Source organism: Phyllostomus hastatus, unplaced genomic scaffold (genome assembly GCF_019186645.2).
Source record: "Phyllostomus hastatus isolate PE091 unplaced genomic scaffold, TTU_PhHast_1.1 phas_contig_210, whole genome shotgun sequence".
NCBI classification, from domain to species: Eukaryota; Metazoa; Chordata; class Mammalia; order Chiroptera; family Phyllostomidae; genus Phyllostomus; species Phyllostomus hastatus.
This window is the reverse complement of record NW_025333737.1, coordinates 30,827,467-30,847,861: the sequence shown is the minus strand read 5'-3', so window position 1 is coordinate 30,847,861 and position 20,395 is coordinate 30,827,467. Positions and strand designations below refer to the sequence as shown.

At 45.4% G+C, this 20,395-nt stretch overlaps 1 protein-coding gene across 4 annotated transcripts in view; it reads left to right on the top strand.

The window, feature by feature from the left end:
- The first annotated feature begins 378 nt into the window (after positions 1 to 378).
- Positions 379 to 20,395, top strand: part of STAT3 (signal transducer and activator of transcription 3) — a 57,160-nt gene continuing 37,143 nt past the window's right edge. For all 4 annotated transcript variants that reach the window (XM_045835967.1, XM_045835965.1, XM_045835966.1 and 1 more), the window contains exon 1: positions 379 to 637. The gene's annotated coding sequence lies outside the window, so the exon portion shown is untranslated. The remainder of the gene's footprint in view (positions 638 to 20,395) is intronic.

Genomic DNA, 20,395 nt, shown 5'->3' with positions numbered 1-20,395 from the left:
CTGTCAAGAACCGGAAAAAGAGAGAGCAAGCAAAAGAGAGCCGCATCGGGGCATTTAAAGTGTCGACGTCACGCACTGCCAGGAACTCAGCTGAGTTTTTAGCAGGGCATTCCAGTCATCTTTCCTCCCTCCCTCCGGGCTTCTGGGCCGAGACCTCGGCAATTCCCCCGCTGCTGCTGCGGAGGGAGGAGCGCTAAGACTTCGGAACAGCCGGTGCGGGGCGTTCCCAGTCTTGGTTGGCTCCGCCCTTTCTCCAGGGCGCTCTCCTCATTGGTCAGTTGGTGGGGATTGGGGTGTACGGTACCCGCTCCGAGGCCTCTGGGTGGAGGAGAAAAGTGGCCGTCTCATGAATTATGCAAGAAAGAGTGTCGGGGCCAGGCTGGGGCAGGGCGGGGATTGGCTGGAGGGGCTGTAATTCAGAGGTTTCCGGAGCTGCGGCGGCGTAGACAGGGAGGGAGAGTCTGGGGTTCCGTCGTCGCAGCGGAGGGAGTGAGCCCGAACCGGATCCTTGACGAGCAGCTCCGCTCCGCTCTCGGTCCCCCGTCCGCTGGCAGAGACCTTGCGGCCTGAGGGAGCCCGCGGCCCGCACCCCGGCGCAAGCGCACCCTGTCCTGCCGGGCCTCAGCCCGAGAAACAGGTGAAGGGGGTGAAGGGTGGGGCCGCCCCTCGGTCCCGACGGCTCCCAGGCCTGGGGATCCCGGGGGACGTCCGAGGGACTGGGAGCTTCTGTGTGGTTTGGAGAAGTTGTGGGAGGAAACTTCAGGGGGGCGGGAGGATACGAGGAGACACGGAGGGGGTCGCTCTGAAGCGACAACTGCCGCGGGTGACAGGAGCGGGCCTCCGAAAAGACAGGGGGGCCTGGAAGGAAGTTTCGCTCTTCGGAGAAAGGGGAGGCGACGAGGAAGAGAGAATGGGCTCGAGGGGGGAGGTCCGTGGGGCGAGAGCACGCTAGGGTGGGGGTGGCAGGGGTGAGGGACAGCCCCCCGACTTCCTGCTCCCTGGGGCTCCGGGGACGTTCGGGCCGCAGGAGCGACTGTCAAGCCGCTGGAGGTCACGGGGAGGTGGGGGGGGGCGGTTGAAAAGAGCCCCCGCCCCCCTACCTCGGCCTTGCCCGGCTCTCGATCCTTTGGGAGCCGGCTGTGCGCCCCCCCCCGGAGGTGAGACTAGGTGTCTTCCCCCGACAGACTCCCCTAGTCGGTTGCGGGCAGGAGTATTGCATAAGAGGCAAGTTTCCTGTAGGGAAATTGACAGTCTTACATACTCTTTCTAAATTCCCTCCCGTCTTTTCCTAGGCTGCGTGAAGCCGTGCTTCTCTCCAGCCGCCTTCTAAAACAAAACAAAACAAAACAAAACAACACCCCCCCCTCCCCCATCAAGCCAGCTGGAGAGAGAAAGAAACCTCTTTTCTCCTTGACATTGTTCTTTTATAAACACCTGGTAAACTCGGCCAGAAGATAAATAATTGAGCCCTTGCGTTTACTGGATTGTGGTGTTGCTTAATTGCATAGGACAGAATGAACCAATCGAGAGTAGGAGTTTTTTTTTTTTTTTTTGTCTCCCAGCCAAGATCTTGGGTAAATGCAGAGGAGAGGGAAACAAAGACAGGCTGGCCTTGGGGAAGCCGTGCATGCAAACTCGACCTGTGTTTGGGGCGTGTGGTTGGGTTTAAGTTAGCAAGGCTCAAACTGTCACCCCAGTTGGGTTTTCCGTGTTCAGTACACATCCTTCTGTGTTGTATCAGGTGTGTGTATGATGTTGGCACACATTTTTTTTTTTAAGTAAATGTATGTAATGTACATCTGCTGGTTCTATTACAGGGTATATTTGTTTCGTGTATGGCTTGTAACTTTTTGGTTAGCTGTGCCGATCAAGCATCGGTCTGAACAAATCAGAATAGCATTCTGTTATGTGTGCCTGTAGACTCTTATAACTTGATTCGGCCAACTTTCTATTTTACTATGTATTAAATACGTCTGTGTTCCTTGAGTCAACACATCTATTTCCTTATTACATGTGCCAGACTGGAATGCTAGCAGAATTTATGATCAGACATTTGCATAGTGGGTTAGGGAAAGAAGTCTGCAATATAAAAAAAAAATCACTGTAGCTGTTGGAGAGTCCGTCTAGCAAGTTTATGAATCTTTTGTACGTAGTTCTTTTGGGAAGAGAAACCATGTAGAAACATCCAGTTAGAACTCGACCCACAAGGGGTAGACAGTTTATAAAAACTTAACCCTGTCTTGTAGATCAGGAAATTGAGGCTAAGGAAATAAGACATTTGCCCAAGACAGCAGAAGGCTGTAGTGGTGGAACTCACACCTTCTGTATATTGTGTTCTTTTGCTTAGGGAGTTGGTCTTGATGGAGAGATAGTGCAGACCCTGCTGGGGAAACTGTCAGCGAGGTTCTACCAAAGACCTGGGCAGTGAAGTGCCACCAATGGGCTGTGAGACTCCAGGGGAGATCCGAAATACGCAAACAGGGGAAGAGTACAAGAGGGGTTTGCTTACGTAGTTTTTCTGATTGCTCTGACTTGGGAAGTAACTAACTTTTTTGTCCGGGTGATCTCTCATCAGAATTTAGCTATTTGCTAATGGAGAGAGATGTTTATTTAGGCAAACTTGTAGATAAAGAACAGTTGTGACCTAAATGTCACTTCCACCCAAGTGCCTGTGGCTGGGTCCAGTGGTCATTTGTGTTTTTGGAAAGTCGCTTTCTTCTCCTTGCCCTTGCACATTCAGATGTGACAGGGGGCCGAGATAGTGCCCCTCATTTCAGACATGGAGCTCAGCACCTTTTTACCTTCCAGTTCTCTCAGAAGTGGTTTACAAATCAACAAATACTGACTGTTTGCAACTTAGTGAAAGTTGCTGTGAAGAATACGATACTATGTTTCCAGAACTTGTAGTTTACTGAGGCAATTTGATAAATGCTTTACCTATACAACTCAAAGAGATGGTGGGACATTGTCTGACGTTCAAACAATTAGCTACTTTATATGAAAAAACATATATAGCACAGATGAAGAGCACTTCCGCTACCATGGGAAGTTCTATTGAACAGCGCAGCGCTAAAGGCTGCAGGTCTGGAGAGGAAGAGGAGGTTACAAGGCCAGGGGTTGTCTAGGAAATCTCCTTGCCAAAGGAGAGATTTGATCTGGGTCTCCAATAATGGTTGGAATTTGATGGGTATGAAGAATTGGGGACGGGGAGGTATGGGGGGTATAAACTCCTGGTAGATGAGGAAGGTAAGTAGTGGGGAAGAAGTGCCTACTTATATGATATCTTGAATACAAGACCAAGGAATTTCAGTTCTATCCTTTCGTAGGGGAAACTTTTAAAGATGTTCGAGGCCCTTGCCGTGCAGCTGGGTTGGAGAGTTGGTTTGTGAACCGCAGGTTTGCCGGTTCAGTTCCCGCCAGGGCACATGCCTAGGTTGCGGGTTCAGTCCCTGGTTGGGGTGCATATGGGAGGCAACTGGTTGATGTTCCTCTCTCTCCCTTCCTCTCTCTCTCTAAAATCAATCAATTACAAAATAATCCAAACCCCCCAAAATAATAATAAGTAAAGATGTTTGAGGCCAAGTCCTGGTGTTTAGTTATGGCGTGCCTATTATGTGTCCGGTGTTGGTTAATTTGTGCAAAGTGTATCAGTGCACGTGGCCTCTGCCCTAGTGCAGTTGTCGTTGAGATTGACCTTATAAACTGGGCCAGCACCCAAAGAGAGGTGTCCTGATTTATAGGATTTGTGTGGGTTAAGTGCAGAGATGTTTTTCGAGGGATTTTTAACTGGCTGCAAATTGACCATTCACATTTTGTCTCACACATTTTAAAAATGTTACTATAGCTTTTGGGTCATTCATAAAAACCAGCCAAAGAGCACGCGTGAAGGACATCCCCAAAGCCTGAAGAATCTCTGGTGTCCTGGAGCAGCCTTGGCCTTGGATGGGACCAGCAGGATGATATTGGTGGGCTGTTCCAGTCTTTGTTGGTTATGGCAAAAAAAATTAATGTTGTGGTTACATACTCGTTGCTAGGGACCTTGGCTCACTCTGGTACATTTTAGTCAGGACGGCCAGATGGGACTTTGGCGGTAAATTGTTTGGAATGTCTCCATTTTTTAAAGGGAACGGCCTATGGAGGAAGGAGTTTCTGTTGTGGTCGGTTCTCCTTTATCCCGTCAGGGCTATCACAACTCTTAGTTCAGTTAGACACAGTTACACACCGAGGGCCAGTTCCTGTCCCTGTCCCCACGGAACCAGAGGCGTTACTGTGACGACAGGGGGTGTGCGGGGCCGGTAGGACGGAGGGCGGAGCAGATGACGGAAGGGCGGTTTCGGGCTCACACTCTGCAGTCAGACAGCTCCCAGGCTGGATCCTGGTTCTGCCCCTTCCTAGTCAGCACCCCAGCCTCAGTTTTCTTGTCTGCAAATGGGGAAGGTAACAGCACCTGTCTCTGAGGGCCGCGGGAGAGTCGGTGAAACAGTACAGGTGAAACGCTCAGCGTGAGGCCTGGTGCCCTGGAAGAACTCTGAAAATTGAAGTGACTGTCTGGTTAGGGAGATTGATTCTCTCCAGGGGTGAGGAAAGGCTTTGCCATATGGGGGCTTTATTGGTGGGAAGCCCCCAAACAGGGTTTTGTAGGATGAGTTAGGAATTCTCCTCCACAGCTAAGGGGTCACCAGCTGCTTCCAAGGCCGAAGGGCTGGAGTGGTAAGAGGCTTCAAACAGTGCAGCGCACTCAGGAGCTGAAGTGCAAGTTCTTAAGTGAGAACTGGACTGAGGGTGGGAGGAAGCTACGGAGCTGGAGCTCTTAATCCCTTCTCTTCTGTTAATAATGGGATTCAAATGTCATTAAAGTAAGCTGTTTTGTCCTGTTTACAGAAGTAATACATGTTTGGTAATCACCAGAGGGGCGTGGGTGTGGGGGCAGGTGGAAGAGGGAAAGGGGGGGATAGATGGTGAGGGGAGACCGGACTTGGGGTGGTGGACACAGTGTGCAGATGGTGTATTATAGAATTGTACCCTCCACATGTATATAATTTTTTTAACGCCTGTCACCACAGTAAGTTCAATAAAATATGTGAAAAATAATAAAAAAGTAATGCATGCCATAAAAAATTAAATTTGTAGAAATAAAAACTATGTGTATATCCTGTTAATAGTTTGCTGTATATTTCTCCAGATTTTTTCGCAGCTTTTTCTACTTACCAATTTATCTTGGACAGATTTATTGCGAATTCCTTTTTCACAGTCTAATAAAAGAATAATAGGGAAGGCAAATCTCCCCCCCCCCCCCGATAAAATAAGGTTTGGATTATCTGGTTTTCTTTTCTGTGTCTCCATCCATAGTAAATGATTCTAATCAGTGAACTTTTATCTGACCTTGGACTGTTTAACTACAGTGGAGGAGGAACTTGTATTTTGAGCTTTCCTGAGGTAACTACTATTGTAGTGTCCGAATGCTTGGGTGGTGTGTTTGAGGGTTCCATGGTCCCCAGTCGCTATAGGAGGGAAAAGAATGGGCTATGAGGTCAGACTCTTCAGGTTTTAACCCTGATCCAACCACCTCTTGGACCTTGGGGTCAGTTGCTTTAACTTCTCTGAGTTTCAGTTTCTCCATCCAAAAAAAACGTGGGTGCCAGGTTCAGTTGGAGGGGAGTTGTGAAGATTAAGCAAGATAATGTATATAAATAAAGTACTTTGCACAGCGCCTGGCAGATAGCTGACGTTTTTGAGTGCTAATAATTAATATTATTAAAAACTGCAGTATCTATCTCACTACAAAGTCAGGAAGTTATAATTCATGGTAGCCATTCATGACCCGAAACAAAGGAGAGAAGGAGTACCTGGGAGATTCTAACCTAACGGGAACAAACGGAAGGGAGAGGGACCGCGGGGATTCACACTGTGGCGGAGGGGATGGACCGAAAGTTCCCGCTAGCATCAGTGTCCCAGAGAGAGGTCTCTCCGCATCTCCAGGCACCTGTGATTGAGGCTCCTTTATTTTAAGCATTAAACATTAAACACATTATAAATGCATTGCTACTTAGAAATTTGAACAGTCCCTTGAAGTTCTTTATGATACAAAAAGTATCATACAGATAACACTGAAAGCTTGAGGGGTGGAGGAGCGAGGCAAGGAGGGCGGGACAGGGCACCGTGGGTGGAGGGGTGGTGTGCGGCGGAGCGAACGGTCTGTGTGAGGCCGGGCGGTGATTTGTTTCTCCTCGTCTGCGTGTACGTGTGTATGTGGAAGAGCGTGTTTTCACTGGAGGAGTAGAGCTGTTTTCCTGTCCTTTCCCTTGCGTGTGCAAACGAATTGGTATTCCAAGTAGCCTTGTGGTGAAGGAGAAGCACTCAGCTTCCCTACCACACAGGCTCTCTGCACACCAGCTCTCCGGCTCGGGATCAGAGGAGGAGGCCGGAAGGAGAGGCCTTCCCGTTGTTTCTTGGCCGCACAGGCTGGAGGAGGAAGCCAGCAGCGCTTGAAAGAGAAAGTAAACCTTCTGGTAAATAAATGGCTTCCCCATCGTGGAGGAGGAGTGCAAATTATTAGGGGGATGTTTGGGTAGTTTTTGTAGCAGCGATTTCTGAAAACTGATTTAGATGATCGAAGGTAAACCCAGCTTAGGAAAACCCTGCCTCGTCTGCTGCTAACCACCTGTTTTCCCGCCTTGTTGATTGATTCTATTCGTTTGCGGTGTCCTGGCCTCTCACTCTTGTTACAGGAATTAGTGGACTTGAGTCTGAATTTGAGCACCTACTTAGGTGAAAGCTTCCTGAAGATGTTGTTTTTTTTTTTTTTTTGCATCTTTTCTAATATTAATTTGGTCTTGCTGTTTAGCAAGTGCTTTTTCTAAAAGTCTCAAAGCATTAGACTTTTATTTTGCTCTTCCTACTCTCCCTGCTTATTCCACTCAGATGTAATCCTCCAAACCTCAAACCCCAGACGTGGGCTGTGTAATTACCTCTCCTAGAAACCCAAGTGCAATATCGCATCGAGTTAGCATTAAAATAGTCAGCCTTTGAATTTTTTTTTCTACTTGTGGTTTAGACACAATAAATATTTAATCTCAGACTGACTGCCTGGCAGATCCGTTTTGTATGTGGGCCTCTTTTTATCAATATGTTTAGGGGAAGCCAATTTATTGAAACATTAAACAAACTAAAACATAATTAGGATGGTAACTGTCTCACACAGAGGGTCAGGTGGAATAATCGAAGCATTCTGAAGGCAAATGTCAATATCTCTTCTTAATTCCGTGTGTTACTGCCCCTGCATCAGAGTGCATAAATGGGAGTGGGGTGTAAATGGGTACAAGCATACAGGATGCATTAGGGTCCTACTTACTATGGTGGAGAATTGCGAGCCACCGTGGCTCTGGATGTCCGTTGTGGGGGACAGTGGGTTGTCCCTGATAGCGGGCAGGCGGTGTATGGGAACTCTCTGTACTTTCCACTTAATTTTGCTTTGAACCTAAAGCTGCTTTAAAAATTAAAGTTTATTGCCCTGGCTGGCATAGCTCAGTGGATTGAGTGCGGGCTGCGAACCAAAGTGTCGCAGGTTCAATTCCCAGTCAGAGCACATGCTTGGGTTGCAGGCCACGGCCCCCAGCAACCCCCCATTGATGTTTCTCTCTCTCTCTCTCTCTCTCCCTCCCTTCCCTCTCTAAAAATAAATAAATAAAATATTTTTTAAAAATTAAAGTTTATTAGTGAAAAAACAATAAAGCCTGTTTCTTTAGAAATATTCCAGGTGTCCTGGGTCAGAAGTGCCCTGTGTGCAGATATGTGATTCCGTAGACCTGTGCCTCAGTTTACCTAAGCTTTACAATGAGAGTACGTTCTTTTATACCCACTGAGAATATTTTCCAAGTAATGGAAAATGAGATTGGAGGTGAGGGTCAGAGAAGGCCCCTGCCGCCTCCTGATTACACTGCTTCCTCTTTCTGTGGGAAAGGGGAATGTGAGTCTTAACCATAGATTTGTGGCATGAATATATTCGTTTTGTCTTTCAGCTCCAGACTCCAGTTTTCTTGATTGTAAAAGTGATATTAAGAAAAAAGGTTTAAATTAGTACAAAAAGGTGTGCAGTAAGTGGAAAGGCATCTCCTTATCCTGTCTTCTGAGTGCTCTTCCTTGGGGACAGCTAGTTACCGTTCTCTCGCTTACCTTTTCAGAACGATTTACGTGTACACATGCGAACTTTCTCTTTTTTCCTTCCACGGGAAGGAGCAATTCCATACAATAACTCCGTGTCTTGCATTTGTCTCTCTTAGAAAACAGCTCACGCGAATGCATTTGTGTCCGTCTCGTGTCGTTAAGGGCTTGTGCAGCAGTGATCCGGGCCCTGGGCGTTACTGTTTGTGTGACGGCCGCCCTCGTGACAGGCAGGCTGTTCGCAGAAACTAAAGGCAGACGAGCGTTGTAAGTCTTCTCATTTGTGCGCACACACACACAGGTAACTCTGCGCCTGCATACTCTTCATCTTTAATCATTGTACGCATACTGTCATATGCTTAGAAATGTAGCTCTTCAGTTAACGGAGTGCACATTTCACCCCTAAACTTTCATTCTGGGGAGAAGTCTAGCTGCTTCAGTGCATGACACCCCAGGGTGTATCTGTCACTGGGCAGGTAGGAATTACCGCAGCTTTCCCCAACCCAAGTAAAAGAAGATTTTGTTTGTTTGTTTGTTTGTTTGTTTTAGACAGAGAGGAAGGGAGGAAGACAGGGAGAGAAACATCAATGTGTGGTTGCCTCTTTCACGCTCCTCACTGGGGACCTGGCCTGGTCATCAACCCAGGCAGGTGTCCTGACTGGGAATCGAACTGGTGACCCTTTGGTTTGCAGGCCGTTGCTCAATCCACTGAGCCACACCAGCTAGGGCCCCAATTTTTTTTTTTTAAAGCTTGCTGTTCATATAGCTATGTGCCAGGGCCCCTCTTGCATTGATTTCAACCACGCCATTCCTAAAACACAACAAACTGTTTTGTTTCAGCCCCATTGCTCCTTTGGCCGAGTGGGGCAGCGGTTGTTTTTGATATTTTGTATTGTTTGGAGGGATGGGTTGCTCACTGATGCTTTTGTTTGAGCTGCCAATAGCAGCAATTCTCAGAGTATTGTCCAGCAGACCCCTGGGGGTTCCTGAGACCTTTTGAGGGGGGTGTCTTTGAGATCAAAACTACTTTCATAATATTTGTGTTTTTACTTAATGGCCTTTTTTTTTTCACTTATACTATTAGTCATTGTATTCATTGCACTCACAGGAAAAAAAAACCACTTGATTTCATCTAATGTCCATGATGAAACAGTAAACGGTATTAATTTCATTGTCTCTGAACTCTCGGGGATGTTTCCTTTTGGTGTTCTGTATGGAAATGCGAGGCCTACATACGACACTTCTGCTGCGAGCAGAAGTAGGGTAGTTATCTCAAGCAGACGCACTGCGAGATGGTTCACGTTGCTGTCTCAGACTGGCTGCTGCTTCCACGGACCTCCGTGTGTGTGCACTTGAAGGAATGGCTGACAGACCCACTGGGGTACGGGTGACCAACGTGGTGTTTTTGATAGCGCACAATGAGATGTAGCCACATTCGGAAGGTCTGCATGTGTCTGAAATAGTGTTTTCAAAATGATTAGTGCTGGATATTATAAAATTATGCATGGGAAAGCATTCTATTCTAAAAGCAAGGTAGACTGGTGGATCTCAATTTAACCGAGTACTAAAAGTTCATGATAAAGTTTCTTATTCCACGTTGCCTCTAACCTGTAGGAAACTATCACATGTCGAGTTTTGGTGCGGTATCAGAGAAGGATACCCAAAGTTACCTGAAAAGGCTATTAAGATGCTCTCTTCCCTTTCCCCAAAGGTACGAGGCCAAATTTTCTTCCTATGCTTCAACCTAAACAGCATGCTACAGCAGATGGATTGCAGAGGCATGTATGAGGATACAGCTGTGCTCTATTAAGCCAGACATGAGAGAAGTCTTGAAAACTTTAATAATGATACTCTTTCTATTTTTTGGAAAGTATAGCTGTTTTTCATAGAAATGTTATTTATGTGTACATGTTATAGGTTTATTATTTTTAAAGGAGTTTATATTTTTAAAATTTCTCATTTTTTAAAAAAGGTTTTATTTATTTTTAGAGAGAGAGAGAGAGGAAGATCAATGTGTGGTTGCCTCTCACACAACCCCAACTGGGGCCCTGGCTGGCAACCCAGGCATGTCCCCTGACTGGGAATCGAACTGGCAACCTTTCGGTTCACAAACCAGCACTCAATCCACTGAGCCACACGAGCCAGGGCCCAGTTTTAATCTCTAATACAAATAACTAATAGATATAACCTGTATAAGCAAAGACTCCTTGCTGTCCTCAGTTTTTAAAGCTTAAGTCCTGAGAGTAAATTTTGAGAACTGGTGTAGAAGTCTTTGGCATAAGAATCCCTGGGGTATTTGTTTAAAAAGAAAAGATCCCGTGGCTCTGCCCCAGGGAGTCTGATTTAGTGGGTCTCCGGTCATTCTGACAGGCAGCCGGATGTTCTGGTGCCCGCGGCCCCTGGTTTGAGAACTGCTGCTCCAAAGGACCGTGGGTTATGAAATCTTCAGGTGTGTGAAGTCACACCCAAAGGGCTTTGGAATCACTGTTGTTTGGGAGGTAAAGGTAAATGGTAGTCCACTAAGGGAAAGTGCTTTGGAGATTTATTTTTATTCTGTTTTTTACTCTTCTTGGTGTTTATGAATCTGAGAATTTACCAATGACAGATTATGACTATCAAAACAATCATGATTTGACTGGATTAATGTTCAGTCTGGTTTGTTTGTTTGTTTAACTATCTGTGAACTTGGTAAGACAGTTTCCGACTGCTTGCATTACTTTCTAAAGCCAATTCAAGAATTGTCTAGCCCTGGCCAAGGAGCTCAGGTGATTAGAGCAGCATCCAGACACACCAGAGGTGCGGGTTCCGTCCCGGGTCCGGGCGCCTGACAAGCATCAGCCAGTGAGTGATAAATAAGTGGAATAACAATTGATGTCTCTCTCTCTCTCTCTCAAATCAAATAAAATTTAAAAATAAAAGAATTATCTTTAAATTCTCTAAGAAGTGTTGCTCTATTTAGACATGTCTTGATAATAATGTTAACTTTCATTTATTACATGTAAAATAAGTAAACCTCTCCCTTTCCTTTTTTCTTTTAATTGTTTGTATAATAAATTCAAAGAGAATTTTAGTTGTCAGAGATCTCACAGCAGAGATAAGGCTTTAAGACTGATCCTTTGACCCCACTAGCCTGGGAGTTTGAAGACTCCAAGTCTGTTTCCTGGCTCCACCCTTAGCTGCATTGTCTCTTAAAATTCGTGTTTTTATCTGTGAAGTCGGAATAAGCACCTGCTTGATAAGATTGTTACATTATCTGGGCCAGTTTTGGGTTCTCTTTGGTTGAGTGGTCGACCTGGAAAGTCCGCCAGTTCCTGCCTCAGACTAGGTTGTGCAAGGGTGTGATTTTAGAATTTCCATCAGAAGCTACCCCCATGCGGACGGGAATAGTCTTTTCTTTTCTCTTTTCTTTTCTTTTCTTTTCTATTCTCAAGTACAGTTGTCTCCGTTGGAATAGTGTTTCTTCATTATTTTCTGAGTGTTCATTCTTTCTCTTTCTCATGAGCCTTTTCTGAACCTTCTCTGTGTGGACGCTGATGGGGAAGAGCAGCTGTGCTGTGAAGGGTGCTTATGTCATTTGGGACTGTGACATGCCACCAGGCCACCTGTTTTCCAGTAAATTCATTGTGATAAGACTGCCACAGACACCTTGTCTAACTGGGGAGCTAGCTCATCTTTCCTTTTGAATATAACTTAAACTTTATGGGTCGGACTTACCCTTTAAAATATTTTTCATAAAGCTCAATTCACACATTTAAAACATTAATAAAAAAAAAAACAAAAAACATTAATAGACGATCTATTCTTAGAGCGGCTTTAGGTGGCCAGCAAATGTGGGCAGAGAGTACAGCGTTCCCTCGTTCTTCCCCCTCTCCCCCACCATCCCTGCAGTTGTTAACGTGTGGCGTTAGAACGGTACATTTGTTACGACCGATGAGCCCGTATTGGTCCATTATTATTAATTAAAGCCCATAGTTTACATGAGTGCTCATTCTATTACACATTTTGTGGATGTTGACAAATGTGTAATGCCACGCGTCCACCGTACAGGCCATACAGAATAGTTTCACTGCCCTGATAGTCCCCCGAGCCCCACTTGTTCATCCCCCCCCCCACCCCCCGATCCGTGGCCACCACTGACCTTTCCACTGTCTCCACTCAGTTCTGACTTTCCCAGAGTACCATGTAGTGGGAATCACGTAGTATGCCGCCGTTTCAGACGGCTTTCTTTCCCTGGGTAACATTCGTTCGTATGCCTCCATGGTGTTTTCATGGCTTGATAGCTCATTTCTTCTTATCGCTGAACGATATTCCACTGTCTGTGTGTACCACAGGTTTTATTGTTGTTCAAGCACAGTTGTCTCCGTTTTCCCGCTACCACTTTCCACCTCCGCACCGCCCCCCACCTCCCACCCCCTCTCCTACCCCCCTTTAACTTTGTCCATGGATCCGTTATCCATATTCCTTGACGACCCTTCCCCTTCTTTCCCCTGGTATCACCCTCCCCACTCCCCTCTGTTTATTGTCAGTTTGTTCTTTATTTCAGTGCCTCTGGTTTTATTTTCCTTGCTTGTACCACAGTTTTTTGTTTTTTGTTTTTTTTAATCCATTTACCTATTGAAGGGCATTTTGATTGCTTCCAAGTTTTGACATTTATGAAGAAAGCTGCTATAAATATTTGTGTACAGGTTTTTTGTGTGCATATGTAGACAAAAGTTTTCAACTCATTTGAGTAAATACCAAGGAGAGTGATTGCTAGATTGTGTGTTAAGAGTATTTTTAGCCCTGGCTGGTGTAGCTCAGTGGATTGAGTGCGGGCTGTGAACCAGGCATCGCAGGTTCGATTCCCAGTCAGGGCACATGCCTAGGTTGCAGGCCATGGCTCCCAGCAACTGCACATTGATGTTTCTCTCTCTCACTCTCTCTCTCTCTTTCTGTCTCCCTTCCCTCTCTAAAAATATAACTAAATAAAATCTAAAAAAAAAGCACAAAGAATTACTGAGATATACCATCAAAACTTATATACAAATAATTTGACAATTTAATAAAATGGGAAATTAAAAAAAAAAGAGTATGTTTAGATGTGTAAGACCCTGTCTAACTGGCTTCCAAGGTGGCTGCGACGTTGTGCGCTCTCACCAGGGATGGATGCGAGTCCCTGCTGGTCCACACCCTCGCCAGCACTCGGCATTTTGGGTTCCGGCCCTTCTTACAGGTGGTTAGTGGTATCTCACTGCTGTTTTAATTTGCCATTTCCTGTTGGCGTATGACATCAAGCATCTTTTCATGTGCTTCTTTTTGCCATCTGTATATCTTTCTTGGTGAGATGCCTGTTCAAAGTATTTTTTTTTAATTGGGTTGTTTTCTTATTTTTGAGAGAGTTTTAAGAGTTCTTTGTATATTTTAGATACATTTAATTTTTCCTCCTTCTTTAGACCTGTCGTAAAATTCTGTTCTAGAATGCAAGCTCACGCAGAAACAGACTTTGGGCTGCTCGTGGTTAGTGTACCAGGAACAAGGAAATAAAGTACATACTTCTCCCTCCCCGAAACTGATCTTCAGACTCCCCGTGGCATCACTGGGGCTGGCCAGAGGGCCGCGGTCCAGGGTGCACACTGGTCTTTGTGTTGGCTCTCTCCGCCCTTACATATAACGTGCTGGATGGTGCACTGATTCCTCCGAAAGACCTGAACATCGCTGAGCCTCGTTGGATTAGAATGATGGAGAAATACTGAAGATTTAAAAATCTTTTGAGGGAGGAAAATCACTATTTCTAGAGGTCCTCCTTCTCGGGCCCTTTCTAATTGCTTTTTGGGGGGTCAGATTAAGGGACAAAAGCAAGGAGACCATTCTGTCTTCCTGGGACCCTTGAGAGTTCTAAGTCAACGAATCCCAGGAAGAAAAGTGGCAAGAGTGGCTGGAGCGCCCTTTGCCTTCTTGGTGGCTTTGTCTGGGGGTTCAGAAGCATTAACCTAACTGGAGGAGGGAGTGTCGCCAGTGATCTCGGCACTACCAAACTGACTGACGCCACTGCTCTGGCACCCTGGCACCGTTCTGTTCAGCCTCTCGCGATGTTGGACACGGGTGAACATCTCTGTTCTTTTGGCTTCCGTGACCCCTGGTGTTTCTGCAGTCTTACTGGTCTTTCTGTCGCACCTTTCCTGGTTCACCCTCTTCCTAAACACTCATGCTGAAGTGTCTCAGGCCTCTGTCTGGGGCTCTCTTTCCTTCTCTTTTTCTGTGTTCCTCCCTGCATTCTCTTAGCCTTTATTCTGGCTTTAACTACCATCTCCATCCTGACGGCTGCCAGAGGTGCACCTCCCACCCAGGTGTCTCCAGGCTCCCAGCACCTGTACCCTGCCGCTCGCTTGACATTCCCCCTGGGACAGCCTGCAGCCGTCTCCTGCATGTCTTGTCTGACACGTAACTGCTCAGCTTTCTCCCCGCAAGCTGTGCCGTTCCCCCCAACTCTCCCCACCAAAGTCAATGGCAGCACCCCACTGTGCAAGGAAAAAAAAATCTAGAAATATCCTTACTTCTGTTCTCTCATACCTCTGCATGCCTGCAGATTATCAGCAAGCCTGGTTGGCTCTGCCTCTTAAAGTTTTTAAAAATTCTTTTAATTGTCACATCCTGATTTCTGTTTCCACTCTGTGGTAGACCAGATACCCTGGAAACCCTGTTGCACACACAAAAACAACCCCCAAAAACAAACAAACAAACACCCCCACTAAGGAATGCTGGATAAACTGAGCTCTTAAGAAAATTAGGGAAACCTTCAGAGGCAAAAATCAAATGAAACCTCACCAAAAAAAGGGGCAGAAGAAGCCAGCCTGCAGTGGGGGTGGGGGGTCGGGGGATTAGCTAGCTCTGTTACTCAGGATTTTTAATGGACAGCCCGCTCCAGGGAGGAGACACAGTCTTGGGCTCGGTAAGGAATTTGAATGCCAAGGCTCCTAAAAGAATCCCTAAGCATAGGTCTGCCCATTTGAAGATCCGAGTTTACACTATCTTTTTGGTCTTGGAAACTCCAAGCTGAGATTTTAACATAAAAAGGTCTGTTTTCCCAGACAATAGTTACCTCCTCTAAGATACCTGATTATCTAAAAGTATTCCAGCCTGCCCGCATCACTCAGTGTCATCTTGACTGTTCTTGTCTCCGGTGTAAATTGTCTCCCTAGTTTACTTGTCCGTATTCCTCCACTCAAGGAGGCCAGAGACCTCTCGGTGCTGTTCACTATTCCACACTCCCTGCCCCGGTTCCAGGTGGGGTTGCTTCGTTTGGTTGGTTGTTTTTTTTTTTTTCATGATGAAATGGGTGAATGAGCCAAGTAAGGAGATTCCTTCTGAGAGACTATAACATGATGTTACCTGATTTTTAAAATTATTCTTTTGGTACTAAACATTTCATTTTAAAACAATTTTAATTTTTATCCAAGGAATGCGTACAAACAATTTAGAAATTGAAGAATACTGAAAGACATATTGATAAGTCTTTTGTCCCACCCCTCCTTACTTCTACCTGTTGCTTCCCAGAGACAGCCACTTTCAAAGCATTTAGCTTCTTCTTCTGGTATTTGTGTCCATGCTTCTGAGTAATAAGCTTATTCTGCTATTCTGGATAATATCAAATTTTAGATAGCTTTCAACTTTCCTATCATTATTGGTGAAGATTTTTTTTAAAGATTTTATTTATTTATTTTTAGAGAGGGGAAGGGAGGGAAGAAGAGAGGGAGAGAAACATCGATGTGACAGAGAGACATTAATTGGTTCCTTCTCGCGTGCCCAGCAGCCGGGGCCAAACCCACAACCCAGGCATGCGCCCTGACCGAACTGGCAACTTTTCGCTTTGCAGGAGACGCCCAAATGACTGTGCCGCCCCAGCCAGGGCAGCATCGTAATGTTTAAACCACTTTTTCTCAAACCACTAATCACACACTTTATTTCAACTGAATAAATATTGTTTACTGATAAGCCATGTAGCATATACTCTGATTATGTTTCCCCTCACTTACAAGTATTTGTTTTTTTTTTTTCCTGGAGTCAATATTTTTATGACCATTTCCCCCTTAGACTTCCCCAAATGTTCTAGCAGGTCTCTGAAATGCCTGGCAGTTTACTTCAAAATACTTAAACACACTGCTGATCTAGTCATTATTTTCTTGGCAACCCCCTTTCCACGCCGCCCGCTCCAGCCCTGTTGCAATCTGAGTCTCGTTTGACCACTCTCCGATGCTGGATTCCCCTTCCTCTGGGTCCCATGTCTTCCTCTTTCTGGGTTCGCTGCTTCACTTGATGAACCTCATATTCTGGTGACATGCTGTCAAGAAAAGGTGCGTGGGAAGTACACTTTTTGAGTTGCCACATATCTGAAATACCTTTATTCCATGCTTGACGATCTTTTGGGCGGGCATTGAATCCTTTGCTCATTGTGCTGAAGGCATTTTTGGCTCAGTTGCCTTAGAATCTGTCAGTGTTTGTACTCAAAGTCTGATGCTGTGCTGATTTTCGGTCGTCTCCAAGGGACCTGGTTCTTTTCTCTGGAAGCTTGTATAGCTTCGTTATTCCACTGTTCTGAAATTGCACGGGATGTGCCTTAGTGTGGGTCTGTTTTATTTTATTTTTATGTATTGATTAGAGAAAGAGAAAGAGAAAGAAAAAGAAAGCAACTTGTTGTTACTTTTGTATGTGCCCCGACCGGACATCCAACCCACAGCCTTGTCATGTGGGAACGATGCTGTAACCACCAGTGCTACCCGCTCAGCCAGATACGGGTCCTCTGCACGGAGCATCTGAGTTTTATTTCATTTTGTTTCTGCTTCTCCCTCCATTTCCATTTTCAATATTTTTTTTGTTGCTGCTGTGGATTACATTCTAGGAGGTTACCATGATTCTATCTTTCAATCCATCTATTTAATTAGAAATTTTTTATGGATTGATTTTACAGAGAGAGAGGAAGGGAGAGAGAGCCAGAAACATTGATGTGCTGTTGCACTTATTTACGCATGCACTGGTTGACCCTTGTGTGTGCCCTGACTGGGGACCAAACTCACAACCTTGGCGAATCAGGACGGCGTTCCAGCCGATGGAGCTACCCAGCCAGGGCCCATCTACTTAATTCTTAATTCTGGCTGTCAGTTTCAACTTCAGGAACTCTTTTTCTCAGTTACCATTTCCAGCTTCATCTTCATTTTTTATCCTAGTTCTGTTTAATGGGTAGAATTTGTCTCTCCGAGGAGAATGTTTATAGTTTTGTGAAATTTGTGTCTCTCCTAATACTCTGAACCCTGGGTTTGTTCCTTTCTTCTTATGTTCCTCTCCACATCATCTTGGAGGTCTTCTTCAAAAGCATGTGCTTATGCTGGGCTTCTCCGTGGGGTTGGAAGAGGCTCTCGCTGCCAGGGTTCTGGGATCCGATGTGCGGAGCCTCCCGCCTCATCTCCACGCTTCGGTTTAGCGACCCTCCTGCCCACAGACAGCTGTGTCTGCTGTCTCCGAGTCCAGACTCAGCTTTCTCTAGACAGATGAGAATTCTGGGCCCTGGCTGGCGTAGCTCAGTGGATTGAGTGCGGGCTGCGAACCAAAGTGTCGCAGGTTCGATTCCCAGTCAGGACACATGCCTGGGTTGCAGGCCACGACCCCCAGCAACCACACGTTGATGTTTCTCTCTCTCTCTCTCCCCCCCCCCCTCTAAAAATAGATAAATAAAATCTTAAAAAAAAAGAAAAAAAGAATTCTGTCTCCTGCTGGGTTGGGAGAGATCTGGGGAATGTGAATGCTCTGTATACATATTTTTCAACCAATTCAACAGCACATGGCACGAAATGTCCTCTTTTAGACGACGACAGGGTGCTAAAGTCTCATTATTGCAATTTCAGGAGAAACAACTGTACTATACAACAGTTCAGCTTTATGGGCAAAACCTTGTTATTTTAAAAACCTCTTTTGAGGCTTACATTTTAATATCAATTCTACGGGGAAACTATATTTGATTTGTCACTTACAGTAAATTTTCATGAATTGTTGCACCTATTAGCACATTCTTAAGGAAGATTAGCTTATGCCATTATATGAAGTTAATTAGCTTCTTAAGGTGTATTTCAGTCTTCTTTATGCTAAAAGTATATTACAGATATTTTTTATTATATTTTATTGATGTTGCTATTACAGTTGCCCCAGTTTTTCCCCGTTTGCCCCCCTCCACCTGGTACCCTCTTCCCCCCAGCACTCACTCTCCCACTTAGTTCATGTCCATGGGTCGTGCGTGTAAGTTCTTTGGATTCTCCATTTCCTATGCTGTTCTTAACTTCCCCCTGTTTATTTTGTTCCCACCAAAAATGCCTCTTAATCCCTGCACCAATTCCCCATTCTCCCCCTTCCGCCTCCCAGCTGATAACCTTCCAGATGATCTCCATATGTATGAATCTGTTCCTGTTCTAGTTGTTTGCTTAGATTCAGTTGTTGATAGCTGTGAATTTGTTGAGTTTTTAATATTCATGGTTTTGATCTTTTTTTTTTTCTGAAAAAATTTTTAAGTCCCTTTAACATTTCCAGTAGTAATAACTTCGTGGTGATGAACTCCTTTAGCTTTATTTTGGCTAGGAAGCCCTTTATCTGCCCTTCCATTCTAAATGATAGCTTTTCTGGACAGAGTAATCTAGGTTGTAGGCCCTTGTTTTTCATCACGTTGAATACTTCTTGCCAGTCCCTTCTTGCCTGCAAAGTTTCTTTTTGAGAAATCCGCTGATAGTCTTATGGGGACTCCTTTGTAGTAACTCTCTGCTGTTCTCTTGCTGCTTTTAAAATTCTCTCTTTATCTTTAACTTTTGACGTTTAAATCATGATGTGTCTTAGTGTGGGCCTCTTTGGGACCAACTTGTTTAGGACTCTCTTTGCTTCCTGGACTTGTATGTCTATTTCATTCAGCAGATTAGGGAAGTTTTCTTTCATTGTTTTTTCAAATAAGTTTTCAGTTTCTTGCTCTTCCTGCTCTCCTTCTGGCATCCCTATGATTAGGATGTTGGCACATTTGAAGATGTCCCAGAGGTTCCTAAGCTTATCCTCATTGTTTTGAATTCTTGTTTCTTCTTTTTGTTCTGGTTGAATGTTTACTTCTTCCTTATGTTCCCAACTGTTGATTTGAATCCCAGCTGCCTTCCCTTCTCTGCTGGTTTCCTGTGGATTATTCTTCATTTCACTTAGTGTAGCCTTCATTTCTTTGTTGTCGTTGTTGTTGTTGTTGTTGCTGTACTCAAGGAGTTCTCTGAGCATCCTGATAAGCAGTGTTTGAAACTTTGCATCTGACAGGTTGGTTATCCCCATTTTGCTTAGTTCTGTTTCTGGGCTTTTGCTCTCTACTTTTATTTGGGCCGTATTTCATTGTCTCTTCAATTGAGTAGTTCCCCTGTGTTTGTTTCTGCGTGTTAGATGGGGCTGCTTTGACTCCCCGTCTCAGTGGCTTGGCCTATGTAGAAAACGCACCTGTAAATTGTGTGGGGTGGAGCCTTAGGTGATTGCCGAGGAGGGGCACCCCCTTCGCTGCTTTGTGGCTGTGTGGGGAGGGCTGGGGGGGGCGGACAGTGCTGCCGCCTGGCTTCTGGCCGTTCAACTGGCGCTTGCCCCATTTCTAGTCATTTCACCCGCTTCCAGTGTGTGACTGGCGCCCTTCCAGCTGCTGCCCCGGTGGAGAATCCTGGAGGGGTGGGTTTGTGTATGTTCCGAGACTGTTTTGGACCTGTAAGCAGTGAAAATCCAGCAGTTCCTTCTGCCCAACCCCCACTGGCTTTTACAGCCAGAGGTAATGGGATCTATCTTCCGGTGCTGGAACCCTGGGCTGTGAGGCTGGCCTGGGCCTAGGATCACCTGCTCCTGTGTTATCCCTCTGATCAGTTCTGCAGCACTGCATTCCCCCTCCACAGCTCTGCTCCTCCTCCTCGTCCGGATGAGTGTGTCTCCTTTAAATCCCTGGTTGTCGGACTTTCATGCAGCTGGATTTTCTGATGGCTCTGGATGGTACTAGTTTTGAGATCTGGTTGTAAGTCCATGGTTGCACAAGGAGGTGAAGCATGTCTACCTGTGCTTCCGTCTTAACCTGTTAAAAAAGATAATTTTTAAATGTTTTCACTTTTATTCATTTATTCAACAAATATTTGAGCATCTGCTAGGTGCTGGGGAAGCAACAGTGAACAGAAGAAAGTCTTTGTTCTTAAGGAGCTTACATCCCTAGCAGGTGGTGGTG